This window comes from Geotrypetes seraphini, chromosome 5, assembly GCF_902459505.1.
Source record: "Geotrypetes seraphini chromosome 5, aGeoSer1.1, whole genome shotgun sequence".
Taxonomy (NCBI): Eukaryota; Metazoa; Chordata; class Amphibia; order Gymnophiona; family Dermophiidae; genus Geotrypetes; species Geotrypetes seraphini.
Window position 1 is genome coordinate 131,031,994 of NC_047088.1, and position 12,217 is coordinate 131,044,210.

Sequence of the window (12,217 nt, forward strand, 5' to 3'; positions counted from 1 at the left end):
CTGCAATGAGAGGGCATAGGATGAAGTTAAGAGGGGATAGGCTCCGGAGTAATCTGAGGAGTACTGCAGTTTGCGAGTGTTTTGCAAGACGAGCAAAACATTTTTGCAAATCGTGACTCGCAAACTGAGCATTGACTCGATTTGCGAGTCCCCCACTGTGAACCGGCATCACCCCCCCCCCCCCCGCAAACTGGCATCGACCCCCCTTGCAAATGCCTGCCCCCCCTGTCTGAACCAGCATCCCCCAACTGCCCATACTGAAGGTTTACCCCCAATCTGGCACCGGCACCAAGCACCAACCCACAGGAGGTGCCGGTGCCCGAAGATCATGCTGCTTCTGGCTCTCGTTCTCTCCAAGGATCTCTGAGATCAGCGGGAGCCAGAAGGCCTTGAGCATGTGCAGGTGCTCAAGGCCCAGTCCGGCAAGCAGCACAATTTTCACGCACCGGCACCTCCTGTGGGTTGGTGCTGCGTGCCGGTGCCAGATTGGGGGTAAGCCTTCAGTTTGGGCGGGCGGGGGATGCTGGTTAGCGAGGGGGGGCGATGCCGGTTCGCGGGGGGTGTCGTTTGTGGGCAGGGGGGCAATGCTGGTTCGAGGGGGGATGTGGAAGCGCACCAATGGCTTCCGTGGTGGGGGGTCTTTTGGGGATGTGGTGGGGTGGAGCAGCGCCGGTGGCCGGGGGGAGAGGTGGACCCAATCAAGCGAGTTTCCCTTACTTATGGGGAAACTCACTTTGATATACGAGCATGCTTCTGGAACGAATTATGCTCGTAAACCAAGGTTCCACTGTACTTTTTTAAGGAAAGGGTGGTAGATGCGTAGAACAGTCTCCTGGAAGAGGTGGTGGAAACAGAGACTGTGTCTGAATTCAAGAGGGCCTGGGCTAGGCACATGGGATCTCTCAGAGAAAGAGATAATGGTTACTGTGGATAGGTAGACTAGATGGGCCATTTGCCCTTTATCTGCTGTCATGTTTCTATGTTTAGGATATTTAGGGAGTCCCAGCAGAGCGATTTCAATAATGCTGAAAGAAAGCCGGGAGTGTTTCAGAGGACGTGAGATTAAAAAACTCAAAATTTTCCCTCTCAGCAGCCTGTAATAACAAGGAAAAAACATAATTTGAAGTGTCTGTATACAAATGCTAAAAGCCTAAAAAATAAAATAGGAGAGTTAAGAGTATACAGCACTGAATGTTACCTGGGTACAAATTATATCACAAGAATACATTAGATCAAATCGGAAAGGAGGGGGGTTGCACTATATATTAAAGAGGGAATTGAATCAAATCAAATAAGCATTCTGCATGACATAGATAAAAGTGTGGAATCAATATAGATTGAACTTCTTTGTGTGAAGGGAAAGAACATAAAGGTAGGATTATACTACCGTCCCCAGGGACAAAATGAGCAGACAGATGAAGAAATGTTTTCAGAGATTAGGAAAGCGGATGAACTGGACAACAGTATAATGATTCCAATTCCAATGCCCGGCTCCATTTCTAAAGTTCTGACGGATTCAAACACTGTGGACTACTGTTGAATCTTTTGCTGAATTTTGCTATACCCCTGATTCAGCGATCAAGTGAAACTGGGATTATCCTAGTCGGGTTGATTGGACGCTTTGTTCCCGTGTGACAGCCTAAATTTAGTCACTGGATGGACGGACGCTGGTGCTCTGCCGGGAAACAGTGGCTTATGTCTGTGTTTGTTACTGGGCTTTCCCGGAATAAGCTGCTGGAATATACCCTCAGTACACTGCAGTTGTGAGTGGCCTAACTCCTATAATTAGGTCAGCACTCTCTAGAGCGAGTGAAGTTTTTTTCAAACCCATGAAGCCTAACTGAGGTTTCTTCTCTAACCCTCGTTGTCCTTTTTTTCTTTGATTTGAGTTAACTGGAGGGGTCTTCTTGATTCTGTGGGTATACATAAGAACATAAGAATTGCCACTGTTGAGTCAGACCAGTGACCCATCATGCCCAGCAGTCCGCTCACGCGGCGGCCCTCGGGTCTAAGATCAGCACCCTAACTGAGACTAGCCCTACCAGCGCACGCTCTTGTTCAACAGAAACTTGTCTAACTTTGTCTTGAATCCTTGGAGGGTGTTTTCCCCTATAACAGCCTCTGGAAGAGCGTTCCAGCTCTCTACCACTCTCTGGGTGAAGAAGAACTTCCTTACGTTTGTACGGAATCTATCCCCTTTCAACTTTAGAGAGTGCCCTCTTTTTCTCCCTACCTTGGAGAGGGTGAACAACCTGCCCTTATCTACTAAGTCTATCCCCTTCAGAACCTTGAATGTTTCGATCATGTCCCCTCTCAAACTCCTCTGTTCGAGAGAGAAGAGGCCCAGTTTCTCTAATCTTTCGCTGTACGGCAGCTCCTCCAGCCCCTTAACCATCTTAGTCGCGCTTCTCTGGACCCTTTCGAGTAGTACCGTGTCCTTCTTCATGTACGGCGAATAGTGCTGGACGCAGTACTCCAGATGAGGGCGTACCATGGCTCGGTACACCGGCATGATAACCTTCTCTGATCTGTTCATGATCCCCTTCTTTATCATTCCTAGCATTCTGTTTGCCCTTTTTGCTGCCGCTGCACATTGTGTAGACGGCTTCATCGACATGTCGATAAGAACTCCCAAGTCCCTTTCCTGGGAGGTCTCTCCAAGTACCGCCCCAGACATCCTATATTCGTGCATGAGATTTTTGTTACCGACATGCATCACTTTACACTTCTCCACGATGAACCTCATCTGCCATGTCGATGCCCATTCCTCGAGCTTGATTATATCACGTTGCAGATCTTCGCAATCCCCCTATGTCTTTACTACTCTGAATAACTTCGTATCACCCGCAAATTTAATCACCTCGCTTGTCGTACCTATGTCCAGATCATTTATAAAGATGTTAAAGCACCGAGCCCTGCGGCACCCCACTGGTGACGCTCTTCCAGTCCAAGTATTAAGAACATAAGAAGTTGCCTCCACTGGGTCAGACCAGAGGTCCATCCTGCCCAGCGGTCCGCTCCCGCGGCGGCCCATCAGGTCCGCGACCTGTGAAGTGGTTACTGACCAATTCAATAACCTACCTCAAGTTCTATCTGTACCCCTCTATCCCCTTATCCTCCAGGAACCTATCCAAACCTTTCTTGAACCCCTGTACAGAGTTCTGGCTTATCACCTCCTCTGGAAGCTTGTTCCATGTGTCCACCACCCTCTGGGTAAAAAAGAACTTCCTAGCATTTGTTCTAAACCTGTCCCCTTTCAATTTCTCCGAGTGACCCCTAGTGCTTGTGGCTCCCCACAGTTTGAAGAATCTGTTCTTATTCACTTTCTCTATGCCCTTTAGGATTTTGAAAGTTTCTATCATGTCCCCTCTAAGTCTCCTCTTCTCCAGGGAGAACAGCCCCAGCTTTTTTAACCTGTCAGCGTATGAGAAATTTTCCATACCTTTTATCAGTTTAGTCGCCCTCCTCTGCACTCCCTCGAGTACCGCCATATCCTTTTTGAGGTACGGCGACCAGTATTGAACACAGTACTCCAGGTGCGGGCGCACCATTGCGCGATACAGCGGCATGATGACTTCCTTTGTCCTGGTTGTGATACCTTTTTTGATGATGCCCAGCATTCTATTTGCTTTCTTTGAGGCTGTCGCACACCTTGCCGATGGTTTCAGTGATGTGTCAACCATAACTCCCAGATCCCTTTCAAGGTTACTCACCCCTAGCCGTGTTCCCCCCATTTTGTAGCTGAACATCGGGTTCTTTTTCCCTACATGCATGACTTTGCATTTCTCTACGTTAAAACTCATTTGCCACTTATTTGCCCAGTCTACCAGTCTCGTTAGGTCCCTTTGCAGGTTTTCACAGTCTTCTGTGTTCCTAACCCTGCTGCAGAGTTTGGTGTCATCAGCAAATTTGATAACCTCACATTTTGTCCCGGTCTCCAGATCGTCAATAAATATATTAAACAATAGAGGTCCCAGCACCGACCCCTGTGGAACTCCGCTCGTGACCCATTGCCAGTCTGAATATTGGCCCTTTATTCCAACCCTCTGTTTCCTGCCTGCCAACCAGTGTTTGATCCATCGGTAGATATCTCCTTGCACCCCGTGGTTCCACAGCTTTTTTAATAGCCGTTCGTGAGGTACCTTGTCGAAGGCTTTTTGGAAGTCAAGGTAAATGATGTCTATGGATTCCCCCTTATCTATCTGGTTGTTTATTCCCTCGAAGAAGTAAAGCAAGTTTGTGAGGCACGACCTTCCCTTGCAGAAGCCATGCTGGCTCGCCTTCAGTTGTCCATTTTTTTCTATGTGTTCGCAGATTGTGTCCTTTATCATTGCTTCCATCATCTTTCCCGGAACCGAGGTCAAGCTCACAGGCCTGTAGTTTCCCGGGTCACCCCTTGATCCCTTCTTAAAGATGGGCGTGACATTTGCTATTTTCCAGTCTTCTGGGATCTCTCCAGTTTTTAGGGAGAGGTTACATATTTGGCGGAGTGTCTCTGCTATTTCGTTTTTCAGTTCTTTTAGTACCCTTGGGTGGATGCCGTCCAGGCCTGGTGATTTGTCGCTCTTTAGTCTATCTATCTGTCTGAGGACATCCTCTTTGCTTACCTCTAGTTGTACCAGTTTTTCGTCGTGTTCCCCGTTTATAATCACCTCGGGTTCTGGGATATTGGATGTGTCCTCTCTGGTGAAGACTGACGAGAAGAATTTGTTTAACCTGTCAGCTATCTCTTTTTCCTCCTTTATCGCTCCTTTCCTGTCTCCGTCGTCCAGTGGTCCCACTTCCTCTCTGGCTGGTTGTTTCCCTTTGACATACTTGAAGAAGGGTTTGAAGTTTCTTGCTTCTCCTGCCAGTCTTTCCTCATATTCTCTCTTTGCTTTCCTGACCTCTCGATGACATTCTTTCTGGTGCCTTTTGTGCTCTTCCTGGTTCTCCTTTGTTGGTTCTTTTTTCCATTTCTTGAAAGATGATTTCTTGTTGCTTATCGCCTTATTAACTGCAGTTGTTATCCATGCTGGGTTTCTAGTTCGATTTTTTTTGCACCCTTTCCTGAACCTTGGGACGCACAGGTCCTGCGCCTCGAGCACTGTCCATTTACCCCCACTCTCTCTTTCCTATGCTCCAGCCAGTTTTTAATCCATGTGAGTATTTCACCCTCAATTCCATGGCTTGCAATTTTCCGAAGTAGTCGTTCATGCAGAACCTTGTCGAACGCCTTCTGAAAATCCAGATATACAATGTCGACTGGATCGCCCTTGTCTATCTATCTGTTTACTCCCTCAAAGAAGTGTAGCAAGTTTGTCAAACACGATCTGCCTTTGCTAAAACTGTGCTGACTGGTCCTCATCAGCCCGTGTCCGTCAAGGTGATCAATGATGCTCTCCTTTATCAGTGACTCTACCATCTTTCCCGGTACCGACGTCAGACTCACTGGTCTGTAGTTCCCTGGATCTCCCCTCAAACCTTTCTTGAAGATCGATGTAACATTTGCCACCTTCCACTCTTCCGGAACCTTTCCCGATTTGATCGACAGATTGGCTATTAGTTGAAACAGTTCAGCTATGATCCCTTACAGTTCCCAGAGTAGACACCGAAGAGGGAGTGGAAAATATGGAAAAGGATCTGCAAAAGTTAGAGGAATGGTCTAATGCCTGGCAGCTAAAATTCAATGCAAAGAAATGCAGAGTAATGCATTTTGGGATTAATAATAGGAAGGAACCGTATATGCTGGGAGGAGAGAAGCTGATATGCACAGACGGGGAGAGGGACCTTGGGGTGATAGTGTCCGAAGATCTAAAGGCGAAAAAACAGTGTGACAAAGCAGTGGCTGCTGTCAGAAGGATGCTGGGCTGTATAAAGAGAGGCGTAGCCAGTAGAAGGAAGAAGGTGTTGATGCCCCTGTACAGGTCATTGGTAAGGCCCTACTTGGAGTATTGTGTTCAGTTTTGGAGACCGTATCTGGCGAAGGACGTAAGAAGACTTGAAGCGGTCCAGAGGAGGGCGACGAAAATGATAGGAGGTTTGTGCCAGAAGACGTATGAGGAGAGACTGGAAGCCCTGAATATGTATACTCTGGAGGAAAGGAGAGATATGATTCAGATGTTCAAATACTTGAAGGGTATTAACGTAGAACAAAATATTTTCCAGAGAATGGAAAATGGTAAAACTAGACGACATAATTTGAGGTTGAGGGGGCAATATTAGGAAATTCTACTTTATGAAGAGGGTAGTGGATGCCTGGAATGCGCTCCCGAGAGAGGTGGTGGAGAATAAACTGTGAATGAGTTCAAACAAACGTGGGAGGAACACAGAGGATTTAGAATCAGAAAATAATATTAAATATTGAACTAAGGCCAATACTGGGCAGACTTGCACGGTCTGTGTCTGTATATGGCCGTTTGGTGGAGGATGGGCTGGGGAGGGCTTCAATGGCTGGGAGGGTGTAGATGGGCTGGAGTAAGTCTTAGCAGAGATTTTGGCAGTTGAAACCCAAGCAGAGTACAGAGTAAAGCTTTGGATTTTTGCTCAGAAATAGCTAAAAAGAAAAAATTAAAATTGAATCAGGTTGGGCAGACTGGATGGACCATTCGGGTCTTTATCTGCCGTCATCTACTATGTTACTATGTTACTATGAATCTGCTGGAAGAACACGCCACAACTGACGGATAAGTTAGAGTCTCTATGGGTCAAAATTCCAGGAACAAGTGACCTGGAAATGAAGATCGGCATCTACTACCGACCCCCATGGCAGTCCAAAGAAATTGATGGAGAAATGACAGATGAGATTAAACGCAACTGCAAGGGAGGCAACACAGTTATCATGGGTGACTTCAACAATCCGGGAATAGACTGGAACCTAGGCACCTCCGGCTGCATTAGAGAGACCAAGATTTTGGATGCTGTAGGCGATAGCTTCCTGGAACAACTTGTCAAGGAAAATACTAGAGGAAATGCAATTCTGGACTTAATTCTAAATGGCCTGCGAGGACCATAACAAGATGTAGAAGTAGAAGGGACGCTGGGAAGCAGCGATCACAATATGATCCACTTTGATTTGGATGCAGGGGAGAAACATCAGTCCAAAACGACAGCCACGGCATTGAACTTCCGAAAAGGGAATTACGAAGGGATGAGACTCATGGTAGGGAAGATTAAGAAGAGGATACGCACAGTAAAAACGCTAGAGCAATCTTGGTCCCTTTTTAAGGACAGTCACCGAGGCGCAAAATATATATATACCGCGTATCAACAAGGGATCCAAGAGGAAAAAGAACAAAGAACCGGTGTGGCTCACTGTAGAGGTGAAGGAAGCGATCAGAGACAAGAAAACTTAATTTAAGAAATGGAAAAGGTCAAAAACGGATGAAAACTGGAACAAGCACAAACAACATCACGCAGATACCATAAGGCGGTAAAAGGGGCAAAAAGAGACTACGAGGATAAAATAACCAAGGAGGCGAAGAACTTCAAACCGTTCTTTTGATATATTAAGGGGAAACGACCTGCAAAGGAAGTGGTGGGACCGTTGAATGACCATGGAGCACTAAAGGAGAACAAAACAATCGCTGAGAAACTGAACACTTTTTTTGCATCTCTATTTACCGAAGAAGATGTACACAGCATACCGGAACCCATCAGGCTATATGCTGGAAACAAAGACGGAAAGCTGACAGGATTGAGGATCAGTCTAGAGGAGGTATGTAGGCAGATTGCTAGGCTTAAGAGTGATAAATCCCCGGGACCGGATGGCATCCATCCGAGGGTCATCATTTTCCACTCCCTCTTCGGTGTCTACTCTGTTACAAATCTTGGTATCATCTGGAAAAAGACACACTTTTCCTTCTAACCCTTCAGCAATGTCACTCACAAACATATTGAACAGCATTGGCCCCAGCACCGATCCCTGAGGGACCCACTAGTCACCTTTCCTTCCTTCGAGCAACTTCCATTAACCACCACCATCTGGCATCTGTCCGACAGCCAGTTTCTGAACCAGTTCACCACTTTGGACCCTAACTTCAGCCCTTCAAGTTTATTCAACAGCCTCCTATGAGGAACTGTATCAAAGGCTTTGCTGAAATCCAAGTAAATTACATCTAGCATATGTCCTCGATTCAGCTCTCTGGTCACCCAATCAAAAAATTCAATGAGGTTCGTTTGGCACGATTTACATTTTGTAAAGCCATGTTGCCTCGAATCCTGTAACCCATTAGATTCAAGGAAGTACACTATTCTTTCTTTCAGCAACACTTCCATTATTTTACCAACAACTGAAGTGAGACTCTCTGGCCTGTAATTTCCTGCTTCATCCCTGTGACCATTTTTATGAATAGGGACCACATCCGCTCTCCTCCAATCCCCAGGAATCACTCCCGTCTCCAGAGATTTGTTGAACAAGTCTTTAATAGGACTCGCCAGAACCTCTCTGAGCTCCCTTAGTATCCTGGGATGGATCCCGTCTGGTCCCATCGCTTTGTCCACCTTCAGTTTTTCAAGTTGCTCATAAACACCGTGAACGGCGCAGAATTTACTCCATTTTTTCGTGTAACTTTGCTAGACAATCTCGGTCCTTCTCCAGGATTTTCTTCTATGAACACAGAACAGAAGTATTTGTTTAGCACATTTGCTTTCTCCTCATCACTCTCCACATATTGGTTCACAGCATCTTTTAGCCTAGCAATTCCATTTTTCATCTTCCTCCTTTCACTAATATATCTGAAAAAATTTTTGTGTCCCTTTTTTACATTTTTAGCCATTTGTTCTTCCGCCTGTGCTTTCGCCAGACGTATCTCTCTCTTGGCTTCTTTCAGTTTCACCCTGTAGTCCTTTCTGCTCTCCTCTTCTTGGGTTTTTTTTATATTTCATGAACGCCAACTCTTTCGCCTTTATTTTCTCAGCCACTAGGTTGGAGAACCATATTGGCTTCCTTTTTCTCTTGTTTTTATTGATTTTCTTCACATAAAGGTCCGTAGCCATTTTTATCGCTCCTTTCAGCTTAGACCACGTCTTTCCACTTCTCTTATGTCCTCCCATCCTAACAGCTTCAGGTACTCTCCCATTGCATTAAAGTCCGTACGTTGGAAATCTAGGACTTTAAGTATTATGCGGCCGCTCTCCACTTTAGCCGTTATATCAAATCAAACCATTTGATGATCGCTACTTCCCAGGTGAGCACCCACTCGAACATTAGAGATACTCTCTTCATTTATGAGGATCAGATCCAATATCGCTTTTTCCCTTGTGGGTTCCGTCACCATTTGTCTGAGCAGAGCCTCTTGAAAGGCATCCACAATCTCCCTACTTCTTTCCAATTCTGCAGACGGAACATTCCAGTCCGCATCCGGCAGGTTGAAATCTCCCAACAGCAGAACCTCCTCTTTCCTTCCAAACTTTTGGATATCCACAATCAGATCCTTATCAATTTGCTGCGATTGAGTCAGAGGTCTGTAGACTACACCCACATAGATAGAAGTTCCATCTTCTCTTTTCAGAGCAATCCATATCGCTTCTTCCTCTCCCTTGCATTTTGGTCACTTGGATATTGATCTTTACATAGAGTACTACTCCTCCACCCTTTTGACCATCTCTGTCCTTCCTAAAAAGATTATATCCCGGTATGTTTGCATCCCATCCATGTGATTCACTGAACCATGTCTTTGTGATAGCGACAATAACTAGATCTCCCTCTAACATCAGGACTTGCAGTTCATGAACTTTGTTGCTTAGACTGCGAGCATTTGTGGTCATCGCTTTCCAGCTATTTTTCAGTGATGATCTCCTTTTTTGTATGGATTTTTGTTTCGTTTCACTTTCCGTTGCAATACTAAGAAATGAGTTGCTGATATTGCTTATGTTGCAATCTTTACTACTATCACATCTTTTCTTTTGCCGGGGGTGGTCTCTATAATTGTCCTTCGTACATACAACACCCCCACCTTCTAGTTTAAATGCCTAGAAAAATATTGTCTAAATTTCTCTGCAAGGTTTCTTTTTCCTGCTGTAGTAATATGTAGCCCATCAGTGCAATATAGCTTCTTGTCCTTCCATGTATTTCCCCATCCTCCTATGTACCCGAAGCCTTCTTGATGACACCAGGCTTTGAGCTATCTATTAAAGTCCTCTGTGTTTTTCACTCTTTGCTCTCCCTTTCCATATGCAGGCAGTATTTTAGAAAAAGCTTAAGTGTTTACAAAAGCTTTCACACCCTCACCAAGCTCCCGAAAAGCTTTCTGTGCTGCAAGTGTGGAGTTGTTGGCCAGGTCATTTGTTCCCAGATGGATAACAACATCAGTGTTAAAATCCTTAGTTTCTTCCTTAATTATAGTTAGTATTTGCCTGGAATTCCTGGTAGCTGAGGATCCTGGAAGACATTTCACTATTTTGGTCTCCTCACCTTGTGTTCCAAGGTTAATGCCTCTGATGATGGAATCCCCCAACAGTAATAGTTTTCTGGTTTTGGCCTTTTTATTTGTGCTTAGGGTGCACTTGTTCTCTTGAGTTACCTTCATTGGTTCCAGTCCCACCTCCCTTCTGTTTTCTTGAGTATCGCAGTGCACTAGTGGAGCGAAGGAATTCTGTAGAGGTAATATTTGTGAAGGTGGATGTTTCTGTGTTACATGTCGCAGTCTTCCTGAGCCTACTGTGACCCTTTTATTCCTGGGCTGTTTTATTCTTTGAGGTAGAGGTGGTACGTTGGTATGATTTTGTGGAGTGATGAAAGCTGCTTTAATTGTATTCAATTCCTGTTTAAGTTTGCAGATCTCCTCCTTAATACTAGCAAGTTGAAGACAGATGGGGCAAGCCTTAAGCCTCCAAATAGTATATCTTGGAAAAAAAGCACCACAGTGATTGCATAGAATAAAGGTCATCTTGATTGGTTGTGAAGTGACTTGATTTGAGTAGTCCTGATATTTGGTCTCTATATATGAAAAGTGGTCCCTGGGATTGGTGGGACTATAAGTCTTACGCTTATTCCTATGAAGGGAAAGGGAAAGAGGAAATACGATTTAGCAAAGGAAAGAGAAGGGTTTATTTTTTTGTGCTTTTTTGTTGTTGTTTTTTAAAGTAAGAAACAGGGAGGAGAAGAGCTATTAAGCAGATATAATGCTGAAAACCAGTGAAAAGAGCAGAATATGAAATGCTGAGCAACTTATCTTATTGAAGTTCACAGGGCAGCCTTGTTCACAGCACTGTCCCAAAGATAATGCAGTTAACCTTAGAAGTAAATCAGAGCCCCTACCTTCTCCACCTAATCAGCAGACACAATGGCTAAAAACTAGTAAGTCAAAAATACAGGCTCCATACCACCTAAAACACAGTATTTTAAACAAATCAGTGGCTACCCTAAAACACAGGATTTATAACAGGATTTTCCCTACTTTAATCATCCTGAGCCACAGGCACCAGGATTTAATTAGAGTTAATAAATTCTTACCCTTATTCCTATGAAGATGAAGAGGAAATAAGATTTAACAGAGGAAAGAGAAGGGTTTATTTTTTTGTGCTTGTTTTTTTTTAAGTAAGAAACAGGGAGGAGAAGAGAAATTAAGCAGATATAATGCTGAAAACCAGTGAAAAGAGCAGAATATTAAATGCTGAGCAACTTATCTTATTGAAGTTCACAGGGCAGCCTTGTTCCTCTTTGACGTATATGGCAACGCCTCCACCTTTTTGAGCCACTCTGTCTCTGCGGTATAGTTTGTCGATGATCCTGTCAATGCAGTTCACTATATCCTCTGCCTTGGCTCCTGGTAGGCAGGTTACCAGTTGATTCTGTCTTCCACCTGCTATGTGGCTGTCGACTTGTCGGATGATGGAGTCTCCCACAATGATTGCTGTCTTCTTTATCTTCTCTTGTCTCTCTAGCCGCAGATCCGTGTCCTTGGTGAACTTCCATCTTTCCTCCTCCAGGTATTGGCCTGCACTGGACCCGTCTTCCTGTGGGTTCCCCCGCTGTTTCAAGGTCCTGCTGTTGTATCATCTAGTCCTTGTGATTTTCCACCAGGTGGTCCTCACTCTCTAGGAATGTATCTTGGCAGTTCCTCTGTTGTTCCACGGCCTCTCTGTATGCCTCCTCAATGAACTTCTCTAACTTCCTGACTTCTTCGATGTTCCTCTCTTCCATGGTGTCCTCTGCCTCTCTGATCTCCTCTTCAACTGCTCGAAGTGCTTCTAGTTCTAGTACTTTGCCCTCCAGTAGCTTGACTTCCTTCTTCAG

At 45.0% G+C, this 12,217-nt stretch overlaps 1 protein-coding gene across 10 annotated transcripts in view; it reads right to left on the minus strand.

Moving 5' to 3' along the window:
- Positions 1-12,217, minus strand: part of UBE2F (ubiquitin conjugating enzyme E2 F (putative)) — a 625,415-nt gene that overhangs the window by 369,680 nt on the left and 243,518 nt on the right. The gene's annotated exons all lie outside the window — the stretch shown is intronic.